General features: G+C 40.3%; 1 long non-coding RNA gene across 1 annotated transcript; it reads right to left on the bottom strand.

Moving 5' to 3' along the window:
* Window positions 1-245: 245 nt before the first annotated feature.
* On the bottom strand, window positions 246-6,027 carry LOC119147847. The gene is made up of 3 exons (XR_005104167.1): window positions 5,962-6,027; window positions 4,293-4,397; window positions 246-4,069 (listed from the first exon to the last, which is right to left on the bottom strand). It is a non-coding gene; the product is annotated as an uncharacterized LOC119147847 (long non-coding RNA).
* Between the last annotated feature and the right edge of the window lie 35 nt (window positions 6,028-6,062).

The raw sequence follows: 6,062 nt of genomic DNA, 5'->3' as shown, positions 1-6,062 counted from the left end.
TATTTTTTTGGTAAATCAGAGTTTTAAAGTAACTTTATTTTTTTTTCCTACCAAGTGAACAAAACCCACAGTTCCTTGGATCTTAAACTAATGAAGAAATTAAAAGCCAAGGAAACTACAGTCTTGTTCATATTCTGGATTAACTTAAGATTTCCACATCTTTCCACTCCTTTCTTGAAGTAAGCTCATGGATTTGAAATTTGCAAAGACCATTACAATTCCTAAATTGTTAGACTTTTTAAAACTTTTTTTTTTAAGTGTTGACATGCATATCAAGACTGTATGATGCTTCAGTAGAATTTTTCTGCTTTTGAGCAAACTTATAAGGGATTCTAAAATTTCATTATTTTGAGGCTGGACTGAGTATTTATTACTAAACTGAAAAATCATCTGTTGGGTAAAACACCAGTAGATAGAAGGTCTGAACATTTCCATTACTCATCTAGTGTATTTGATTACCATTTCCATAAATCCAGTTAACCTCACCTTGTCTGTAACAGGAGGCTAAATTATTTCAAGTTCATTAACAGAATGTACATTATACAATTAAAGATATTGCTAACCTGTAGGAGGTTTTTATTTGGGTATAAAATACTTGCATTTTGTAACAAATATACTGATATGAAAATGTAAGGCATAAATCTACACAAATTGGATGCATTTTGGGCAGATGAGCTGAAAGTACATTGTGTTTGAGTAGTCCTCGGATTACATCTCAACTTTTTCATTTCATCTCCATTCTACATTTTGTAGTCCCATTTTTACTACTATTCAGTACAATTAAATCTAGATGAAAGAAGAAAAAAAGATAATGTGGCTTTGTTTGAAATACTTTGCTGATTCACAGATGTAATAAACTTTTTTAAATTACTATTTTTGAATACTTCCTTTTGTGAAAACGTGGTATGCTGCTTGGAAGATGAAAAAAATAAAGGAGCTGTGCAACCACAACAGTTGAAAGGAAGGAAGAAAATTAAAAAAAAAAAAAAGGGAAATAGAATTTGGATTGAAGCTACAGGAACCCTAGGGGCACTGCCAGTGTAACTGTACTAGCATATGATACTGGCAGAGTGTTCCTGGGTCCTGGTGTGGATGTAACTCATACCAGCAAAACTGCGAGTGTTTCTGCAGAAAGAAGGGATTTGGGATAATGACATTTACAGCAGTCTGTATGTGCGGTGTGGTACTGATGAGGATCACACCTGTTCTTCCTGATTGTTGGCCAAAGTTTGTAGTGTAGATAAGGCTTAAGTGTATAGCCATGACGTAACTTATAAAAACATAAATTATAATTCTATAAATTAAGACCTTGTATGTCCTTGAACTGAAAGCCTTGGTTTATGTAACAATAATTAAATGTTAAAAAATAAATCTGAATATGCAGCAGTACTAATTATTTTGCAACAGGAAAATAATCACTTGTTTCTGCAAGTTGCAAGAATTAAAGCACACTACATGGAGGAATGGGTACACCAATCAGTTGGCTAACATTGCTATCAACTACCTGCTTGAACCATTCCAGCTACCTTGGTCATCTTTGCAGACAATCGGGAACTGATACATAAACATGATGGCACTGGTTTCCTGAGACACTTATTCTGGTAGTAAACTGTATTCTTGAACAACAAGCTATTGATGATGGTGTAATAGTGTTGTAAGAAAAATGGCTGCTTTAAGGAGGTTTATCTGGGGGGATATTTGCTGGTCCTGAATGTTATGCCCCTCTACAGATTTTTTTCAGTGGCATAAAAAGCCCAGCGAAAATTGCTCAATGAAGAACCTCTGTTTTAGACTACTTATGGCACCAGTCCATATATTAAAAACTATGTTAATTGAGAAATGTGTTTTTATAAGTGTTTATTACTGAATATTACCTAAGAAAAAAAGATTGTTTCAATGTCCCAAGTATTTGATTCTGTATTACTCTGGCTTTTTGGTTCTTAATGCAGACTGTTTAAATGATGATGTTAAAGCAGATGCAATGTACTCCAGACAAGACTGTTTTCTTCATGAACTGATACTTAAAGGCTCTTACTTATTCTGCTGTTTTTGTATACCCTATAGAGGATTTGGTAAAAATATACCAACAAAACTGTAGTTACTACTGAAGATTTTATATTGTGAACCTGTTTCTTTCCTTGTTTCCTTATTTTAACACACTCTAAACCAGACAAAGTATTTCTTTTCCTCTGAAGAAATGCTAGAAAGGAATCTAGTCTTAATATAAAATGGAAATTCATGCTAACAAACCCAAAATCTGTTGTGTGTATATACTTTTAATAATACTTACTTTTTCATTGGCTTTCGTTACTAAAAGTCTCAACTTCCAAAGTAAACTAGATTTTTCTACATCTCCTCTCAGTTACATATGCCTAAAAAAGTCCATACTTCTGAGTAAGAGTAACAAGAGATACGACATACTAACTGTTGGATGAAAAAAAGGTACTTGAGGCTGTGTTCCTGTCATCCGTTAAGTCTGCAGAACTGATGATAGGCACAGGATTATAACAAGAAAACTTTGCGGTTTGTGTCACAAAGACAGGTGCCTCTGTTCTTCTGAAAAAGTAGTCTTTGAATAACTTGCACTGTAAGCATCCATCTATATGACAGTTAATTAGATTATAGCTAGAGGCTTACACTAGGATTACAAAGGAACGCAATCTAAAGAGAACTAGTGCTTGAACTCCAGATCTAGCGGGGAGATTCTCCTGAGATCTCTTTTGTAAGGCACTTCTTAGTCCTGGTTTATTTTCTGCATATTCTTTGTGCTAGTTTTCTTGCAAGAAGTACACCTGGGATTTTGACATCTGCCATCAAATAATCTGGAGGAACTTTTGGGGTTCATGCTAAGAGAATAATCTTAAACCTCAAAGAGCTGTTTACAGCAGAAACAATTGCTACTTGTACATCCCTTCTGCTAGGACAAAGTATAAAATTAGGAATATATAGAAACATTCTCGTAAATAAGTAATGAGGTAGAATAGCTTGCAATTATGTCATTTTAAACCTTAGCACTTCAGTAAGTGTGACAAACGGCTTAAGGAAAAGTAGATACTTTCATAATCAGGAAAGTTAAATTGAGGGCTACAGCAGAACAGTGTACAGCAATAACATTGATGAAAGTAACAAACCTAATTTCCCTTGTAAAAGTAACTTGATTTGTGAACTTGCTAAATTAAAAGCACGTTCTTTACAGTCACTGTATGCTCTATTAAGCTGAAATATTTCTCATCCAGAGATTTTTTTTCCAAGACAGCTCTATTAGCTACATCAAACACCTTTCAAGAGAAAATGTTACCAAGTCAGTTAAACCACATCTAGTAAATTTAGTCATGTCAGACTTAAAATGTTTCAGAGGAATGTACTTGGATGAGACTGATAAGTGAAAAATTTGAATTTGAGTCACTAATAGTTCCTTCAGTTTTATCATATTAATGCTATGCTGACCCAGTAGTGTCAAGCATCAAACATATTGTTCAATCATATCTTACAAGAGTAGCCTGGCATATTTTCAGAGACATGTCCCAGTCATCTGACTTTTGTAAAGCCTATGCAGAAATAGGAACGAGGCTAATACAATTATCAAACTATAAAACACCACAGCTAGTATCATATGCGTAAGTTCTACCAGTGCTGAAACCATTTTAATGAGTCTGCCCTATTTGGCTACTCCGCATGTTCCTAGCCTTTCAGTAATTTCTCTAATCAATACTTCATACAACTACCTGGCAACAAGAACAGCTTTTCTTTTTCTTAGCCAGTTTCATTTATTTCGTTCATTTGTACAAATCACACAACAGAAAATTAAAACTTCTGTTTTCCAGGATTTTTTTTCCCACTTTTTATTATCGGTATATGACCATATAGTTCTTTCCTAAGTCTGGGGAAGTCTTGAAGGCATCAACTGTTTCACCATGAACGCTACCAGCAGAACAAAACCATAGATAAATCATTACATAAAGCAGCTTGTCAAGAGGCTCTGGGATTTCAGTTCCTCTCTCTTTGCACTGGTGTGCTGACAGAGCAACTTTTGCTGGAAGGTATCTGATGAGAAGGAATACAGCCATAACTAGAAAGACAAAAAGCAGGAAAAAGTCTGGAGAAGAGTGAATGACTAGACCTCCTAATTTCATGTGTATTTAACTCCGGGTTGTGCATAGCTGTGTTATCCAGGTAGCATTTACCTGTGCGATGAACGTAGACAGCCCAAAGCTGCCAGGACATGCACAGCACTGTGAGAATGAGGCCAGAATAGTTCCAGGCTAGATCTGATCTCAAAACAATGCACTTACCCAGCATGGAACTGGATGGAATAAGCATCCCACAATTAAACTACTTCCATGTGGTCCAACAATGCATTTCGAAACAGCAAGGGAGATGCAGCAGTTCTGCCTTTCCTGTTTGCACGTAAGGAAGAAATGGTTTGGCATGTGATAATCAGTGGTAGTGACCTGGAAATAATGGAGTTCTGATGCTGAGAGGTGTGTGAGGAAGATGAGTTAGCAGAGTACAGCCCTGGACTTCAGGAGACTTTGGTTTATTCATGGGAGGCAGCTCTGAAGGGCAAAGGAGCTCAGAAAAGCTGGCAAAAGTTCGTTAAGTTATGACCTCCTCCGGTCATAAAAACAGTCCCTCCTGATACTCGGGAAAACAAGCAGACCTATCAGGAGACTGGCTTGGCTAAACAGACAGCGTACGACTGCACTCCAGTGCAAAAAGACAGTAATACTGGAGGTAAACTTAGGGAAGAAGGAATTTAGAAACTGCTCAGGCACGTAGGGATTGTCTTATGAGAAGAAAAGCTCACATACCATTGAAATGAGCCAGGATGACAAGGGCAACAAGAACAGCTGCTACAAAAGGCCAAACAGGGACAAGTAGGATGGTTGCTGAGTGGGGCAAGCGATTTGGGGGCCAGTTGGGCTGCACTCAAGGATGCTGAGAGCTGACTGAAGTCAGACCAAGACTGAATCTTTGAAAGGCAATCTGAGGGAGGGTCCCAATGGATGGAGAAAAGCAAATGTTCTCCCACCTTCAGAAAACACTAAGAGGAAGATCTAGGAACCACAGACCGGTCATGCTTACATGGTCCCTGGGAAAATCATGGAACAAGTCCTCTTGGAATACATTTCTGGGCACATGAAGGAGGTGCTTGGGAAGAATCAGCATGGATTGGCCAACTACAAATCATCCTGACCAACCTGGTTACTTTCTATAACAAATTTACTAGATTTGCAGATGAAAGGGAAGGAGTGGATGGCATTCACCTCAGCTTCAGCACAGCTTTCAACAGTCTCCCACAATCTTCTTGTATCCTAAACATTATGGTCTGGGTGGGGGGCCAACTAGATGGATAACAACTAGTTGGACAATGGGACTCTCGGAGCATAGACAGTGGCTTGTACTCTACCTGAAGGCCAGTAACAGACAGACTACTACTGGGGGACGTGGTCTATTTAATATCTTTATCAGGGACCTGAAGCACGGTCACATCATGTTTTCAGATGACATCAATCTTGGGGATTGGTCGATATGCTTGAGGGCAGGGCTCCTGTACAGAGGGACCCAGACAGGCCGGAGGGATTAGGCAACACAAACCTTTAGATATTCAGCAAAGGCAAATGCAGTTTTGCATTTGGGAAGGCGGGAAAGGAAAGGACCTGGGGGCCGGCCAGCTGAACACAAGCCACCCAGGCGTGTTCCCTTGGAGGCAAAGGCTGCCAAGCAGCATCCCGGGCCGGACCACTACATCAACAGACCAAGGCGAGTACGACAAAAACCTGTCTGTCACCGTGAGGACGCTCAGGCATAGGCACCGGCTGCCCCGACCGCGAGCGCAGCTCCCGTCCCCGGACAACCCGCGCTGCCCACGGCCGGCCCCGCCGCCCTCGTCCCCGCTGCACCAGCCCGTCCCCCTGCCCCTCATCCGGAGAGCTGCGCGACACTCCGGCGCAAGGCTACCTCCCGGGACACGGCGGACCCGCCGCGCACGGCCCCGCGCAGTCCCCGCCTCCTCGGGTGCGGCCCCGCCCCGCCCCGCGTGCGCCCGCCACCGGACATGC

Source organism: Falco rusticolus, chromosome 4, assembly GCF_015220075.1.
Source record: "Falco rusticolus isolate bFalRus1 chromosome 4, bFalRus1.pri, whole genome shotgun sequence".
NCBI classification, from domain to species: Eukaryota; Metazoa; Chordata; class Aves; order Falconiformes; family Falconidae; genus Falco; species Falco rusticolus.
The sequence above is the reverse complement of the archived record's forward strand: the minus strand, read 5'-3'. Positions and strand labels throughout refer to the sequence as shown.